Here is an 18,793-nt window from a genome sequence, read left to right as displayed (position 1 = left end):
TTCTAAGGCTGGAGCAACAGCCTTAGTTTTTATTTTCTTTACTGTTTACTCGATATTTATTTATTTATTTCCCAACCCTTCACCCTTGGAGCTGCCCTGGGATAACTGTGAATATTTATTATCTCTTTGACTTTTGGACATTGTCTCCTCTCCGTCCAAATTCAAGTTTATTTGTCATCTGTTTGTACCAGTGCAACTGGTACCAGCGTTCTCCAGTCCTCGGTGTGGAACAGTGCAAAACCCACGTGCAGGCAAGGGATAAGTAGACACAGTACATATATTAAAATAAATAAATAATAGAGTCGCGGAGCGTCGTTGAGGCAGTCATCCAGCCATGGAGCTCATGGAGATTAAATATGCTGTTCCTTTGTAGTCTTTTTTTTTAATGAAGTACCTGTTCAGCTGCAGCAAGTAAGAATTTTGGTGCAGATGTTCATTGTACAATGGGCATGACAATAAGCTCACTATCATACCCAGGTGCTTTAGTGGTGTTTACTCTGACCTCTTTTCTCCATTGCAATACCGGTAGCTAAGGACATAGACACAAGACCAGATAATCATTCTGATAGGTAAAGCAATAAAGCAAAGAATGCTCACAGCATATAAGAAGGCCATTTGAACCATCAAATCCATGAACTCTTACTCAAAGAGCAAGATAGCTCTTCCCGCTCTTATCACCTTACAGATCCCTCCTTCCAAATTTATATCTGCATCCTTTCGAATCATGAAAATTCCCATCATTTGTTTCCTTGTCACAACATCTTCCCACTTGTCAAGAAGGTGCAACTTCCCGAGAAGACCGAGGCGGGCTAGGCTACTGGCCACCATGTTGTTGACCGTCTCCCAGGAGTTCTATCGAGAGTGCCGGGCTGGCTGCCTCGCCGTGCGGATGCTGTAGACCATTGGATTGGAGGCACCGGATCACAGGAGTGGCAGAGAGGATCACTGGGGCCTCTCTCCACCCCCCATCGACCTGACCTACCAGGATGTTTGTTTGAAGAAGGTGCGCAAAATTGCTGAGAACCCCTGTGACCTCTCCCTCAGCAGTTTCTCCCCTTGGGAAAGAGATCCAGGAGTATCAGAGCCAAAACCACCAGGCTGAGGGACAGTTCCATCCCACGGGCAGTAAGAACGCTGAACGACTAAATGAACTGGTCACACTGACCATCCGAGACCCTGCTCTTCATTCAAAAATATTTGATTGGCTTTTCTCTTTGAAGCATAGAAGGATGAAGGGTGACAATAGAGGTCTACAAAATTATTAGAGGCTTAGATGGGATGGACAGCCAGCGCCGTTTTCCCCCAAGGGGACAGTAGCCTGTGCTCCCCCTCTCCCTCCCCCCACCTGCCCCACCCCTGCCATCTTATTCAGTTGCCTGCCTATATATTGATGAAGGAAGTGAAACACGATAGGCTGCAGATGCTGCGATTGTAGTAAACACAGTGAAATGCTGGAGGAACTCAGTCGGTCTTTTCACCATCTGAGTGAGACAAAGATATATTGGTGAGGTTTCGGGCCTGAGCCCTTCTTCAAGGAAGAAAAATCAGAAAAGGCCGAAGCAGGATGTATCAGAAAGTCTCAGAATTCAAACAATGGGGGAGGAATCCAGACCAACAAAAGGTGTTAATCGGATGTGATAAGAGGGGGGCTACATGAGAATTTATCATGTACACGTGGCTGTGCGAACGAGTCTGGGTGAGATCATGGTCGTAGTGCAAATGGGGAGCAGTGGAGGAGCCTCTCACAGAACTCCCTTCAAAGAGGAGAGGAGAATTTCTTCAGGCCTAGCGTCCCTTGAAGAGACTTCGCAGTGGATCAACTTAAATGAGTGGCCGATGAAGGGCTCAGGTCTGAGACATCGGTTATGTAACTTTTTCTTTACTGTTACCAAATTCTTCCTGGTGTACGAGCAGTGAGCTCCTAATTGGCTGCCAATTTCTTAGCACCAACCCTGCCCTTTTATTTTGTGCCAACAAAGGCAAATGTGGTTGCCCTGATACAGAGCTTACTGTGCTATCATCCTGCCTTGGCTCCAGGGCAGGAAGAGCAACATGTAAAAAGGGGAATCTGTTTTTGTTTAAACCCTTGTTCTTTATGGATTATGTAGGTGGCAGATCAAGATTTCACGGGTTGATAATGATTCTATTCAAGGAAGTGGCAGTGACATCATGCAAAGAGAGAAATGCATTGCCTTTGGTTCAAGGTCACACTCAGTCAGGCTCAGAGTCCCCATCTCATGCACTGAATATAAAAAATAGGGGTAGGAGGCAGGCCATGTGGCCCATCGAGTCTGCTTCGCCGGTCAATAAGATCACAGCTGATCTGGCCGTGGATTCAGCCCCACCTTCCTGTCTTTTCCTCCTAGCCCTTTGTCACCTAATATGCAAACATCTCTATTACCCCTGAATTAAATATATTTAACGAGGGAGCCTCTACTCCTTCCTTAGGCAGAGAATTCTATAGATGCACTGCTCTCTGGGAGAAGCAATTGTGGCTAAATTCCTATTTTTTCTGTCCCCTGCCAGGTGAAAGAAATGTCCTCTTTGCCTATTCCTTTTACAATAATCTAAGTTTCTCTAAGATTCTCCCTCATCCTTCTAAACTGAAATGAGGATTGGCTGAGGTGACTCAATCTTTCCTCGCAAACTGACCCATTCAAACCTGGTGAACCTCCTCTGTACCTCCTCCAAAGCCAAAATATCCTTTTGACAAATGAAGCCAGAACTGCATGCATTTCTCCAGGTGCAGCCTCAACAGTTGAAGCAGAAATTCCTGGCTCTTAAATTCAATCCCTCCAGCAATGAAGGCCCAATGTCCCATTTGCCTTCTTGATTATCTGCTGCCCTCGCAAACGAGCCCTGTTACGATTCATGAACAAGCACCTCCAGGTCTCTCCATACAACAGCATGCTGCAATTTTTCACCATTATCCGTAGCAGTAAGAACAATGTCCTCATTGTTCTTAATGGCATCATAAACGTGGAAACTTTAATGATTCCTGAACATTTTCTCTCCCACAAGGAAAAGGGGTGATCACCAAGAATGAGATAAAGAAAAGCTGTGGTTGATGAACTTGGTTCACCATCTTACACAACAGAGCGATTGTGATGTTATTTGAATTTCCTTAAAATGCAGACTAAATGTAAATCAGTGGCTTTCAGCAATGTTTCTCATCATGTACAGTCCTTTGGGATGGAGGGTAACTCGTCTGCACAGCAGTTGAGTTGGCATTAGGCAGAAGAGAAGGTTCACCAGTCTGTGCCCCTTCCTCTGAACGGTTTGGAAAACTCCCTTTGCAAAGCACGGAACACCATAGCACAGCACAATGTTGTGCCGCCCTATTTCAACCTATTCAACAAACTAACCCTTCTCTACCTCACACCGATAACACTCTATTTTTCCTTTATCAATGTGCTTGTCTAAGGGTCTTTTAAATGTCTTTATTGTACCAACTTCCACCACCACCCCTGGCAATGTGCTTCAGACACCCACTACTCAGTTTAAAAAAATGCCTCCGATTTCTCCCCTAAACCTTCTTCCCCTCATCTTGTACAGATGTCCTCTGGTGTTTGCTAATCTTTACCCAGGAAAAAAAGATGGTTGCTATCCATCCTATCTATGCTTCTCATAATCTTGTAGACCTTTATTAAGTCACCTCTCATCTTCTTTGCTCCAAGGAGAAAAGTTCCAGATCTGTTAGCCTTGCCTCATCAAATAGACTCTCCAATCCAGGCGACATCCTGGGAAATCTTCTCTGCTCCATCTCCATCGCTTCCATTTCCTTCTTGTACTGAGGGGACTAGAACCAAACACAACATTTCAAGTGTGACCTAACCAGAGTTTCATAGAGCTGCAACATTACCTCATGACTCTTGAACTCAGTCTCCCGACTAAGGCCAGCATACCATCACCCTTCTTAACTACTCTATCAACTTGCATGGTAACCCTGAGAGATCTATGGATTTGGAATCCTGCCATTAACCTTGTATTCTGCTTTTGTTTGACCTTCTAAAATGCATCACTTAACAGATTGAATGCCATCTTCCACTTTTCCGCCCAACTCTACATTCTACACCAGCCTTCAACACTATCCACAACACTTCCAACTTCCATGTCGTCTGCAAACTTACTGACCCGTCCCTCCACGTCTTCACTGGGGTCATTGCTAAAATTCACAAAGACCAGGGGAACTCCACTATTCACGGACCTCCAGGCAGAATATCTTCTATCGACGACTACCCGCTGCTTTCTGCAGGCAAGCCAAGATTTGTTTACCCTCCCCTTCCAGCTCACACCATCTAAACTAAGCTGTATTTTCATCAATCTCCTCTGTACCCTTTCCAAAGCTATAATGGGGCAGCCAGAAGAGGTAACTAATGGGTTTAAGATCCACTGATGGAGGGTTGGAGCTAGATAGTCACTAAGTCCATCTCTATAACTGACTGCTAACTGGTGCTGCATTGGGATCATATTGCATGCAGCACCAAGTCAATATTTTAGTCCAATTTAAATTGGTCTTATCTATTTAATAAGGAATCAATGCTGGTCAATTGAGAGAGTGAAACATTGGATTAGAATCAGATAATCTTACAAATTGAGGTCATTCAGTTTATCAATGGCAGTTTATCAATCACATGGCTTCGACAAATGTGCGAATTGATTCTGTTTCTCTGCACTTATCTCAAAGTTGAAGAAGAATCCTTCCTTCCTGTAGCCTGTACGTTCTCAGAAGCCTGAGGAAATTTGGCACGTCACCTGCCTCCATCAACAACTTCGTCAGATGCACCACGGAAAATATCCTGTCAGGGCACATCGCTGCATGGCACGGAAACGAAACCACGGAGAGTTGTGAACACAACTCAGGTCATCACACAACTCCTCTGCCCCTCCATTATCTGTCTGCACTTCCTGTAGCCAACATATTAAAAGGCATCCCATGATGTCCATACTCTCTTTCATCCCCTTCCCAACAGGAAGAAGATCCACCACGAGTGTGAGGTCATGCACCACCAGATTCAAGGACGGTTTCTATCCTGCTGTTATCAGACTCATGAATGAACCCCATGCTAATGAATTACTGTTGTCTCTGCTCTGTATTAGCTGATCTTTACTTGCTGTACGATGTATGGGATGACTTACTGGAAGGTGCTCATGAAAAAAGTTCTCTCACTTCATCATGGTTCCTCTGATAACGAACTTGAACTGAAGTGGCAATTAATATTTATCTATCCTTTTATACAGATCATTATTTTCTTTCTCTCATGAGGGAATTTAATTTATACTTTGTTGTTTAGTGTGCTAGGTTGGTGTAGCAGTTAGCTCAACGACTTTACAGTGCCAGCAATCGGGACTGGGGTTTGAATCCCATGCTGTCTGTAAGGAGTTTGTACATTATCCCCGTGTCTGTTTGGGTTTGCTCTGGGGACTCCAGTTTCCTCCCTCTGTTCGAGATGTACTGGGGGTGTAGGTTAATTGGATGGAAATTGGGTGGCACAGACTCGTGGGCCAAGTGGCCTGTTACCGAATTGTATGTCTAAAAAAATTGATATACATACCTCTGGAGCTGCAGCAAGCAGGAATTCTGGCGCATTTGTACATTGTACTTATGTATAAGAAAATAGCCTCTCATTATCAGCATCTGGCCAATGACAGATGAGCTGAGGAGAATTTCAAACTGTTTTCAAGGAAAAGCCAAATGAACACGGGTTGTGGACAGCTGGAGACTGGCTCATGGGGACCAGGTATCGGAAATAGGATTCAAGAGGGCGTTGAGGGCAAGGACTCCCGAAGGGCCTCGGGAGCTGAAGGCTTCCTGATCGTGACAGAGGTTTGGATCTGGAGCTCGAGTTGGCGATTAATCAAACAGGTGTCTGTGTGGCTACGAAGGCTGTGGGAGCACTGGAGGCAAATCCACTGACACTCAGTGTCTCTGCAGGACTCTTGTTTGCTTCTCTTTCTCTCTAACTGTAAGGGGTGCCGGGTGACACTAATGGGGACTTGTTGTCTTATGGCAGGCGGAAAGTAATATTATACTTTCTGTACTATTACATGACAATAAAGGCATCTTGAATCTTAAATCTTGAAAGGAAAGGACAGAATTCAGTGCACAAAATAAAAACGCTGGAGATATTCAGCTGGTCACACAGCATCCATAGAAGAAAAAGGCAGTTGACATTTCGGCCCTGAGCCCATTGTCAGTAGTGACAATATTTGATAGGGTGAGGGAGGGAGGTGGGGAGGAGAGCTGACAACTGAACAGAGTTGTGAATGCTGGAAATATTTAGCAGGGCACCCCGCTCGTCCCCACTCTTTTGTTCGGATGCCTGCTAGCATTCTCTCATACTTTGATGAAGGGCTCAAGCCCGAAACTTCGGTTCGGTATCTTTACCTTTGCTACATAAACGTCATTGTCTGACCTGCTGACCTTCTCCAGCATTTAGTGCTTTTACATAGCAGGGTGGGCTGCATCAAAAATGCTTCAGGTCCCAAACCCAAACACTAACCTGTTTCTCTTTGCTCAGGTGGTGTTGGACCTGCTGAGCATTTCCAGTATTTTCAGGAATTTTTTATTAGCTTTGCAGCATATTTATTTTTAAAAATATTTTGAACTACAATGAACAGTCGGCTGAACAATTATGTTACTGTGATATAAATTCCCACTTGTTGATGGTAGATGTCTTTCGCTGAAGAACGTGGTGTCCCTGTCCTGCAACTCACCCTTGTGGTTGGAACCTATTGACAGTGAGATCGTGTGAAGGACTAGTCTTTCACCCCAGAAGAAGATTCAATGACATGGAAACAGCCTTCAGGTGTGTGTGTGTGTGTGTGTGTGTGTGTGTGTGTGTGTGTGTGTGTGTGTGTGTGTGTGTGTGTGTGTGTGTGTGTGTGTTTGTACATATGTGTAACTGCATGCATCTGTGTATGTATGTTCATGTGGGTGTGCATGTGAGTGCATTTATGCATGTGTGCATGTGTGTGTGCGCGCGCGCATTCACATCCTCGCGCCTTTACAGTCACTTATTTTCACAATGCTCACAACCTAACGGAAACTTGCACTTGAGTAATTTTAAGAACAGCAGGGCCAGCAGCTCCTAAACCACAGGATTTTAATAAACTGCTTCCATCTCGAGAGTGAGACAATACACTCTGCATCAGATGAAACCCACAGCCTCACAGCGGCTCTCACTGTTCCCCGAAGCCTTGACGATCAGTGAGGCACCTTCAGGTTATGGGGAACTTTCCACAATGGCTTCCTGTAATGTATTAGATCATAGATTCATAGAGCTATGCAGCCAGGAAGAACACCCTTGTGAGCCTAGATGCTAAACCACACCATTTCCATTTTCCTTTGTTTGGAAATTGAGGCCTCAAAATGCCAAATAGGAACATAGGAAGTAGGAACAGGAGTAGGCCAAAAATGGCCCATCGAGCCTGCTCTGCCACTCAATACGATCATGGCTGATCTAATTGATGACCTAACTCCACCTACCTGCCTTCTCCCCATATCCCCTAATTCCTCTATCATGTAAAAATGTATCTAACTGAATTTTAAATATGTCTAATGAAGCAGCCTCAACCACTTCCCTGGTTAGAGAATTCCAAACATTCACTACTCTCTGGGAAAAACTATTTTTCCTTATCTCTGTCCTAAATCTACTCCCCCGAATCTTCACTACACTGTCCCACATCCCTTGACTCCACGGATGTCTGGAAGTGTATCAATATCAGATTTGAACATAATCAGAAACAAAGCCTTCAACAACCCAGCAGGGTTAGATAATTCCACAGGCAAAAGAAGGCATAACTGCAGGATTGAAGAGGACCCATTTAACACAGGATGGATTCCGTTAGCCAGAGAGCAGTGAACCTCTGGAATTTGCTGCCATGGGCGGCTGTGGAGGCCAGGTCCTTGGGTGTATTTAAGGCAGAGATTGACAGATGTCTGAATAGACAGAGTATCAAAGGTTATGGGGAGAAGGCAGGGGAGTGGGACTGGGGGTTGGGGGGATGAACAGATCAGCTAATGGTAGAATGCGGGGTGGACACGTTGGGTTGAATGACCCACTTCTGCTCCAATATCTTACAGTTTTCATTTTCTTGCAAGATCTTCTTGCACACTTGTGGAACCTTCTCAATATTTTACTCTGTCAAACCCAATTAGGATCATCTGTGTTTGATTAACATGACCCCTTTCTTCTACCATGGTCCAAGAAATATGAGACCACCCAGTCTCTCTTGATAACCCTCAAGTTTCTCTTGAAACTTGCTTGGATTACCTTCAATGTTATTTATCAATTCATTGAGGTCAAGGGACCAAATGGCTTCACTCATGCTTCGTACAACAGGAACAAAACTTCCCTCTTCTAAATAAAAATGCAGAAATGCTGGAGGAACTCAACAGGTCTTGCACCATCCATTGGAGGTAAAGATATGTAACTGCTGTTTCAGGCCTGTACCCTTCCTCATACAGTAAAGTAGGGCTTAGGCTCGTAATGTTGGTTATATGTCTTTACCTCAATGGACGCTGCGACACCTGCTGAGTTCTGTGCGTTTACTACAATCACAGTGTCTGCAGACTTTTGTGCTTCACTTCTCTATTCTAACTTTTAGCTCCTTTGCAAAAAAAAAAGATCAACATGCCTTCCTTGGGGACGAATTTCCTTTCAAGAGAATTGACTTCCCTCTTCCAGTAACCCAATTGCGATCTGCCCATTGGTTGCTAAATTTAAAAATTGTGGAACATTTACAAATGTATTTCAACATCAACAGCTTGGCCTTGTGTGTGTTGTCCAGAATTGCTTTCTGGGAAATTCTCAACTTGAAACTTTCACTCAGTAGGCACTTCTGCGCCATAGGCTGATTTCTAACATAATCTCTTCCACCAAAGTAAAATTGAAAGTGTTTTTGTAGAATTATTCAGAACATGAATTTGGTATGATTTTTCACCGTCACAAGTTGCACTAAAGAGAGTGTCCAATAATCCTCTGGAGCAAAACAAGTACCCTGAATTAAAACACAAAACTCTGCAGACACCGTGGTTGAAGTAAAAACACCATGCTGGAGAAACTCAGCAGGTCAAGTAGTGTCCTTTATATAATGAAGATAAAGCTATAGAACCAACGTTTCGGCTTGAGCCCTTCGTCACAGTATGGAGAAATGTCGGCTGGCGTCTGAATAAAAAGGTAATAGGGGAGATGTGGTCACAAAAGCACAAGGCAATAGGTGGAGAAGGGAGGGAGGGCACAAGCAAGGGGAGGAGGGATGGTGGGGTGAAAAGAGAAGGAAGGGGGTGGAGAGCTGAGGGAAAGTAGACAGGGGGAAGGGAAGGGAGAGGGGGAAGGGGAGAGAGCAGGTTGGCAGAAAGCAGAAAAGTCGATGTTAATGCCATCTGGCTGGGGAGGGCCAAGGCAGAAAATCCAGGTGTCGTTCCTCCAATTTACGGGTGGTCTCGGTGGGGTAGAACATGAGGCCATGAGTATGGGAGTGGGATGCAGAACTGGAATAGTTGGCCACTGGGAGGTCCCTGTCACTGGGGCAGTCAGAGTTATCGTGCTCAGTGAAGTGATCTTCCAGTCTGCACCCAGCCTCTCTGATGTAGAGAAGGCCATTCTGCAATCCAAGGAGCATGTCACCTCAACACCAGAAGGTTCAGGGTTAAAACCCCACCTCAGAGATTTGGATCCAATATTCCAGGATGATGTTCCACAGCAGTGCTGAGGGGTTGCTGGACTGCCCCTGAGTGAAAAGCCCTGCAAAAGGTAGTGGACACAGCCTAGGACATCACGGGCAGAACCCTCCCCACTATTGAGAACATCTACAGGGAATGCTGCCTTCAGAGAGCAGCAGCAATTATCAAAGAACCGCACCATCCAGGTCATGGTCTGTTCTCACTGCTACCATCAGGAAAGAGGTATGGGTGCCACAAGTATTACGTGCTCCCTTTTTCAGTTCCTTTTCATTTGAGTGGGACTGTCACTTTAAGAGAACATGTCAAGCTGAAAGTTTGGGAGACTGACTGTGACCGGACAGATTAGGACAGCATGGACGCAAATTGGATACTTCTGAAGAGAGAGGGAGAGCCTGGAGGAAAAGGTGCAGAGACCATGTGACCACGATGTTGAAGACAGTGCACTATTTGTTCAGGGACCATTTTAAGGAGACAGCACAGGAGCAACAGCACTTGGAAGTGATATTGTGCTGAGGTGCCCTTGTGTGATGATAGACAATTTGTCTGATTTCTCCATGTTATAGGGGAATGAGTATACCACTCCATGACAAAAAGGGAAGGTCATTTTGAACAGCTGACCCACAAAAGGGTTCTGGAATCAGAAGAAATATTGTAATTCAGCTATCCTATGAAAGGGTTTCTGAAAGCTTTGTGAGAATTACTTGCTTCATGTCTCCTACACAGAGATGGGGATATTAGATTGCCACTCATTTGAAAAGGATGGAAACACATCAACAAGGATTTTGTGAGTTTATAAACAATCTGTCACCCTGGTCTCTCCCACCTACTTCGTTAACTTATTTGCATCAATTTCAAGGCTACGTGTCAATATTGAATTTTTGAGACTGAGCTTTGAATTGCCTTTCGAAAATAGTGCCTGACCTGTAGTGGCTTGGAGTAGACCACACACACACACACACACACACACACACACAAGTATATTTATGCATAATTGGAGGTTAAGTATATAAGTTTAGAGAAGGTGTTATATATTGTTAATTAATAATTAAAAATATTATTTTAAATATAACACTGTCTGGGCTGCTGTTATATTTAATTAACACAAGACTCGCTCCACCAGGTTCAGGAAGAGCTGCTCCCCCTCCACCATCAGACTCCTCAACAACAAATTCAATCTTGGATTTATTTAAGGACTCTCACTTTTCCACTTCATTGTTTTTTTTTTCTCAGTCTTGCACAGTCAGTTTGTTTACATTTCTTTATTTGTTTAACTGTGCATGTTGAGTCCATTTACTTTTGCACCCCGCTGGAAAAAAAGAATCTCAGTGTTGTATGTGATGTATGAATTCTGACACTAAATCTGAAACTGAATCTTTCACGGGTGGATTCTTTCATAGAACATTACAGCCCTTCAGCCCATGCTGTTGTGCTGACCTATGTAGATATTCTGCACCACTATCTAATTTTCCCCTATCTTGTAACCCTATCCCTCTATTTTTTCTAACATCTACATTCCTGCCTCAAGAGTCTTTTACTATGTGCCTATTGTACCAGCCTTCACCACAAGCCCCACCAATGCATTTCAAGCACCCACCACTCTCAGTATAATAAGGTTCTCTCTGACATCTCCTCTAAACTTTACTCCATTTCCCTGAAACAGATGTTCTCTGGTAATTGCTATTGTCGCCCACCATTCATCACTCAAAAGAGAAAAGCCCGAGGTCGATCGAGCTTGCTTCAAAAGATATGTACTCCAACTGAGGCAACATCCTGATAAATATCCTCTGCCCCCTCTCTTAAGCATCCGCATCTTTCCTGTAAAGGCGCGACCAGATCTAAATGCAATTTCTGATTAATTATAATATGTATGAAGATAAGTCAATTGGAACTAAAAATAAAACAAAGTGAATGCTTGGAAAGATCAAAAATAACTCAGACCAAGGTTCGTTAACTCCGTCTTCCTTTCCACAGATGCCTGACTTGCAGAATTTTCCAGTCCAATTTCCCACTTGTATTTCAGATGCCAGAATCTACGGTATTTTAACAAATTATTGCCCGACCAGGAAAAAAAGTGCTGGCTGCCAACCTTGTATAAGCTCCCCATGACACCTCTATTAAGTCTCCTTTCAAGAGAGACATTAATGCTAAATCCCGTTAGGCCCTTCGAAGATCCCACGGCACTTTTTAAACAGAAAGTTGGGTAGGTTCCTCCAGTCTCGACCTATATTTATCCCTTAACTATCAGTGAACAAGATGAATTATCGAAGAGCAAAACAAATGCAGACGCTGAGAATACTCAGCACATCTGGGCTGATGATACTATTTGTGAAGGAAACCTGTCCACCCAAATTTGTTTTAAAGTGTACAGCTTGCTGTGTGCATTTTTGTCGGCCTCCTAAATTAACCCCTTCATTTCCAACGTGATGAGCCTTTGCACCGCCGCCAAAGACAGTGCATCTTTTCTCAAGTATGGACACCAGAGCTGCACAGTGCCCTGTCCAGTTGCAGCAGAATCTCTCCTGTTCTTAAATTCAATCAACTCTTAGCAATGAAGGCCAACATCAATTTGTCTCCTTCTGCACCTGTGAACTAACCCTTTGCTGTTCATGTATTAAATTAATGGACAATTATGCTACTGAGTGAATTGGGGGATTCTTCTGCGAGAGGGGAAGGTGGAAGCTAATTCAATTGTAATATCCGAACCTTAAACAGGATAAGTGCATGAAAAGCAGAGGTTTAAAGGGACACAGGTAAAGAGAGAAGTGATATGGGGAGGACCATTCGCTTTTAGAGAAAGAGGGGAAGCCACAAAACTCAGTGAACACAATTCCCAGAGTTACATTCAGCCCATTGAACATATCAGAGCAATCCCATTCCCCTTGAACATATTCCCATTCCCCTATCATTCTCTCCAACCTATCATTACTTAAATGCTGGCCAACTCTCTCCATTTCAAAGGGCAACACATTTGGCGTAGCGGTCAGCGCAATGCCTTTACAGCGCCAGAGATCGGGACCAGGGTTCAAATCCCGTGCTGTCTGTAAGGTGTTTGTACTTTCTCTCCATGTCTAGGTGGATTTTCTCTGGGGGCTCCTGTTTCCTCCCACTCTTCAAAATGTACTGGGGGTGTAAGTCAACGGGACGCATCTACTTGTTGGCCAAAATGGCCAATTATTGTGATTATGTCTAAATTAAAATTAAATTAAAGTAAATTAACCGCCTGCATTAGGGGGTAATATACAATGAATTTCATAGCCAGCGTATCTTTGGGATGTGGGAGGAAACCAGAGCACCCAAGGGAAATGGCATAGTGACATGGAGAACGTGGACCTCATGCCCTCATTCTCTTCACCCACCCTGTCAGGAAGAAGCTTCACGAGTGTGAATCACCTGATTCGGAAACTGTTTAATTCCCTCTGTTTCAGACTCCTGAATGAAGCACACATGAGCAAAATAATGTTGTCTTTCTTCTGAGCCCACTCTGCACTTCTGTCCCATTTCTTCCTTGCTCTACGACGGGCAGGACTGCTCGCAAAACAAATATTTCACAATACCCTGGGTGCATGTGGAAACCAACTTGATCTTGGGACAGTGCCTGTGGTCAGGATCGAACCCAGGGGATATGTATATAAGGTGAGTGAAGCAACTGGAGAAAAAGAATGGATGACGTGTTGAGTCTGAGGCCTTCATTGAATCTCTTAGTTTTGATGAAAAAGTACGAACGGTAACGTCAACAATTATTTTACTGTATCGATGCCGCTCGACCTGCTGAGTTCCTCCAGAGGATTATTTTTGTGCCCTGGAGTGATGATGCTGTTCCTTTTGCCCTGGTGCTGAAGGAAAGTTTCATTTCTCCTTAATAGAAACGCTTAGACTGATGCCATCAAGCAGGTGCTGAGAGTATCTAAATTCTATCAACGCAGAAAGGAAAACCAGAGGTGTGTGATCCAGTGTAGGATCCATAATATTTAAGAAATATTTAATATATTTAAATAAGGATGTTGATGATCGGAATGGCAAACAAATGAAAAATGGTTGGCTCCACGAGACATAGAAAGGCTACAAATGTAAAAACTGCAAATTGCCCTCTTGTTAATGTCACAGGGTTTAATCACGTCATTGTAGCTAACATCAACTGCTCTTCTGATGTTCCACTTGCCATGTCAGCTGAGGTACATCACAAAACCTCCATTCTGTCAGCTAGCAACCAGCTCTAATTTCTAATAACAAGTATTCCAGTTTAATTTTACACAAATTTCTTTCCTTGTTCCAAGTTATGGACTGTCTTACAGATCAAACCCTTACTTGTGCCCAGCTGTGTGTGATTGTTATGAATGCTGAAGTGGCTAATTCTATTTCATTTATATTTCTGATTGTGACCGAGTCCTTCTCTTCCTTAGTTACTGTCAGATTGTACATTATACATTGGGTGGAGAGGGTGAGCCAATTTAAGTTCTTAGGAGTCACAATCTTGGAAGATCTTTCCTGGACTCGACACACTAATGGCATCATGAATAAATAAGTCAGTGCCTCGACTTCCTCAGGAGTTTGTGGAGGTTTGACACCAGAAACCCTAGCAAATTTCTACAGATGTGTGGTGGAAAGTATGCTGACCGGCTGCATCATGGTCTGGTGTGGGGACACCTGTAATGCGCGTCGAAAGAACCAAAGACTTGTTGATCCAAACCAAGGCTTTTATTAACTAAAAGACTGGAGCATATCACAAGTAGGTCGACCAGTCCAGAATGACCTGGTCTGGCTAGGACCAATCCTTTAAGACCTGCCAGTAGGTGTGGCTACACTCTCAGCCAATCACAGTCATCCTACACTACCATCTGTACATAGACACATTGGTGATAAAATCTGTACTATCACAATACCCCTGAGTAAAAGCCCTCCAAAAGGTTGTGGACACAGCCCTGGACATCCCAGGCAAAGCCCTCCCCACCATTGAGAACATCTACGGGGGATTCTGGCATCAAGGAGCAGCAACAATCATCAAGGATCCAAACCACCCAGCACACACACTGTTCTCGCTGCTGCCATCAGGATTGAGGTGTCGGTGTCACAAGACTCACACCACATGTTCAGGAACAGCTGCTCCCCCTCCACCATCAGACTCATCGACAACAAACTCAATCAGGGCCTCATTTAACAACTCTTTTACTTTTGCACTTTATTGATTTTTAAAAAAAATCTCTGTATTGCACAGACAATTTGTTTACATTATTTATTTATTTACCGTGTACATTGTGTAGTTTTTTTTTGTCGCACTACCAGTAAGTGGTAATTCTACCTCACCCACAGGAAAAAGAATCTCAGGGTTGTACGTGATGTCACCTGACAATAAATCTGAAATCTGATTATCCCTGCAACTAAGGCACTTCACTGCATTTTTCTGAAACGAAAACAATAGTAATTTTTCTTTTTATGGACAATGTTTCATGCAAGTTGTTTATTGCTTAAACTTTAAACTACTGTATATACTCATTCCCTCCCCATTGCTCTGTCATAATACTGGAATTCCCAACCTCCCCGTGAGAGTGGTTTCACTGTTTAGCTTTTCCGAATTAAAGTGGGAAAGTCAAGGGATAATACTGAAAGTGCCTTGCTCACAATCCCCACATCCTGCAGATTAAATAAATTTTCCATGAGCCTTAAAATGTTTCATCATTGCCTTTTTGATTTGAAAGAGTCAATGACTATAACTCCGGGAATTGTGATCACCAAGCACTTTCTGCGTGGTTTTGTGGCCTTCCCTCTTCAATAATTAAATCAAGATTAACAATTAAAAATTCATGTACGTCCCTTTAAATAGAAAACAGGAAAGAAATTAGGAAATGCCTTTTCACTGCTTGTTTTGTGGCTGTTGTTGATCGTTGGTAGTGCGTGTGTGCTGTTGGCAAGGCCAGCACTTGCCACCCTTGAGGGCAAGGCAGCTTCGTGAACCCAAACCCAATCTGCGGAAGAACTCAGCAGGTTGAGCAGCATCTGTGGGAGGAAAGGAACGGTCGACATTTCGACCCCAAACTCTTCGTCAGGAACAAGGAGGGCAAGAAGCCAGAGTGCAAATGACATTGACCTGCCCACTGACAGTTCCTCAGGAGTTTGCAGAGGTTCGGTGTGTCATCAGAAACCCTGGTAAATTTCTACAGATGTGTGGTGGTAAGTGTGCTGACCGACTGCATCAGTCCTTGTATGTGGGCCAAAATACCTGTGCCTCTGAACGGAAAGCTCTGCAAAAGGTAGTGGACACAGCCCATCACATCACGGGCAAAACTCTCACCACCATCGAGAAATTCTACAGAGAATATTGCCATTGGAGACCAGCAATAATCATCAAGGATCCACACCACCCAGGACATACTGAGTTCTCACTGCTGCCATCAGGAAAGAGGTGTAGGTGCCACAAGACTCTTTCAGGAGTAATTGCTACCCCTCCACCATCAGACTCCTAAACAAACTCAATCAGACCCTCATTTATGGACTCTTACTTTGGACATTATTTATATCTGGATATTTATTTTTTCTCTATTTGCACAGTCAATTTGTTTACATTTCCTGCTTTGAGTACGAGGTTGGCCCAGTTGGCGTAGCAGTTAGCGCAATGCCTTTACTGCACCAGCGTTTGGGATCGGGGTTCGAATCTTGTGCTGGCTGTATGGAGTTTGTACGTTCTCCCTGTGTCTGTATGGATTTTCCCCGGGAGCTTTGGTTTCCTCTCCCCGTTTGAAACGTATCGGGGGTGTAGGTCAATTGGGTGTAAATTGGGCAACACGGGCTTGTGGGCCAAAATAATCTGTTACCGTGCTGTATGTCTAAATTTAAAAAAAAATTCAAATTACAATTAAACGATCGATAAGTTAAAATTCTGCTGCCCCACAGGAAAAAGAATCTCAGGGTTGTGTGTGATGTCATATGTATGAACTTTGGAGCTTTGGAACTTTGGCTAAAGATTTGGACACCATGGAGATGGTGGAAATGGTGATATATTTACAAATCATTTCTATGCAAAATTGCCTTTCCCTTTCCATGTTTAAATGGTTGAGAGGATGCTGCAACTCCTCTCCTTGCTGAATGTCAATCATTTCTTTGAGAGATCAGTGGAACTTCTTGCCCAGGTATTGGGTGACATGATCTGGCATCTGAGGGCAATCCTCCATCATGCAGTGTGTATCATCCATTCATATGATAGGTCAGCCTTTACAACAGAGCATGCAGGGAACATCAAAGTTCAAATGCATTGCCAGAGTACACACGTGACATCACATACAACAGTGAGTTTCCTTTTCCTGGCGGCCAGGCAGAATTTCTACTTATCAGTAATGGATTCAAGAAAACATACATATACAATTCATATTTGGGGTGGTATGGTTGGCTTAGTGGTCAGCGCAACGCCTTTGCAGCGCCAGTGATGGGGACCTGGGTTCGAATCCCGCACTGTCTATAAGGAGTTTGTACTTTCTTCCCGTGTCTGTGTGGATTTTCCCTGGGGGATACGGTTTCCTCCTACTGTTCAAAAAGTAACAGGGGTATAGGTTAATAGAGTGTTAATTGGGCGGAACAGAACCATGGGCCGAAATGGCCTGTTACTGTGTAGTATGACCAAAAATTTCAATTTAAAAGAGAAAAACATAAACAAGAAAAAAGTACAAACAGAATACAGAAAATAAATATTCAATAATAAATGATTGCAAAGTAAGAGTCCTTAAATGAGTCCCTGATTGAGTTTGTTGTTGAGGAGACTGACGGTGGAAGGGTAGCAGCTGTTCCTGAACCTGGTGATGTGTCTTATGGCATCTACACCTTTTTCCTGATGGCAGCAGCGGGAACAGAGCGTGTGCTGGGTGACGTGGATCGTTGATGATCGCTGCTGCTCTCCAATGGCAGCGTTCCCTGTAGAGGTTCTCGATGGTGGGGAGAGTTTTGCCTGTGATGCCCTGGGCTGTGTCCACTACCTTTTGCAGAAGTTTACACTCACAGGTATTGGTGCCCCCATAGAGCGACTCATTGCACTTCCCACTACACATTCTGTAGAAGTTTGCCAAGGTTTTCGATGTCACACTAAACCTCTGCGAACTCCCAAGGAAGTAGAAACTTGCACTAAATGACCAGGATCTCACCGCTAAGCATCGATTGTTAGCAATTGTCCTTGCTGTACAATCTGTAGATGGAGGCTGTAAATTCACCAAGAGAATTCCTAACACCCATTCCTCCCTCACCATCCTTCCTGAAGTGTTACACCAAAATCTGCAGATGCCGTGAAAGGTCAACGATGCTGAAGGAACTCAGCAGGTCATTCAGTGTCCATCGGAGGCAAAGATATACTGTATAACAAATATTTTGGGCCTGAGCTCTTCATCAAAAGATCAGTGTTACAAGCAGCAAGGCACCTGAATAAAAAGGGTCAGGAGAGGAGAGGAGGGGGGAAAGGGGATAATTAGGTGGAAGGGCAGCAAAGCTGCTGTAAAAGGGGAGGGTATATATCTCAGAATGGGGAAGGAAAGGGGTGGGGAGCTGTAGGAAAGGAGACAGGAGGTAGGGAAAACGAGACACTCAGGTGAAGGGTTCAAAGGCCATCTGGTGGGAGAGTACCCAGATGGAATAGAAGGTGCTGTTCCCCCAATTTGCAGGTAGCCTTGGTTTGGCAGCACATGAGGCTGTTGTGGATGTGTGGAAGTAAAATGTGTGGCCACTGTTATTGCAGCTGATGGTACAAGGGTGCTCAATGAAGTGACCTTCCTGTCTCTCCAATGCAGAGGAGGTCACAACGAGAGCACCGGGTGCAGTAGACAACTCCTGTGCCTTCCCAAGCAAAACACTGCTTCACTTGGAAGGACTGTGTGAGGCCCCAAATGGTGGTGAGGGAGTGGGGGGGGGGGGGGGTGTGGGTGCAAGCATTGCATTTCTTGTGGATACAGGTATAAGTACTGAGGTGGCAATTAGGGCAAAGAGTAGATGAGGGAGCGGTCCCTGTGGAAAGCAGTGAGGGGAGGAGAGGGGAAGATGTGTCTGGCGGTGGGATCACGTAGTAGGTGGCAGAAATTGCGGAGGATAATAGGTTGCATGCGTAGGCTGGTGGGGTGGTAGGTGAGTACAAAGGGA

At 44.2% G+C, this 18,793-nt stretch overlaps 1 protein-coding gene across 15 annotated transcripts in view; it reads right to left on the bottom strand.

The window, feature by feature from the left end:
* LOC138742714 (muscleblind-like protein 1) overlaps positions 1–18,793 on the bottom strand; it is a 275,672-nt gene that overhangs the window by 242,812 nt on the left and 14,067 nt on the right. Inside the window, exon 2 of one of the 15 annotated variants that reach the window (XM_069897474.1) lies at positions 3,656–3,799. The exons of the other annotated variants lie outside the window; for them this stretch is intronic. The gene's annotated coding sequence lies outside the window, so the exon portion shown is untranslated. The remainder of the gene's footprint in view (positions 1–3,655; positions 3,800–18,793) is intronic. 15 annotated transcript variants of the gene reach the window in all.

Source organism: Narcine bancroftii, chromosome 9 (genome assembly GCF_036971445.1).
Source record: "Narcine bancroftii isolate sNarBan1 chromosome 9, sNarBan1.hap1, whole genome shotgun sequence".
NCBI lineage: Eukaryota > Metazoa > Chordata > Chondrichthyes > Torpediniformes > Narcinidae > Narcine > Narcine bancroftii.
The sequence above is the reverse complement of the archived record's forward strand: the minus strand, read 5'-3'. Positions and strand labels throughout refer to the sequence as shown.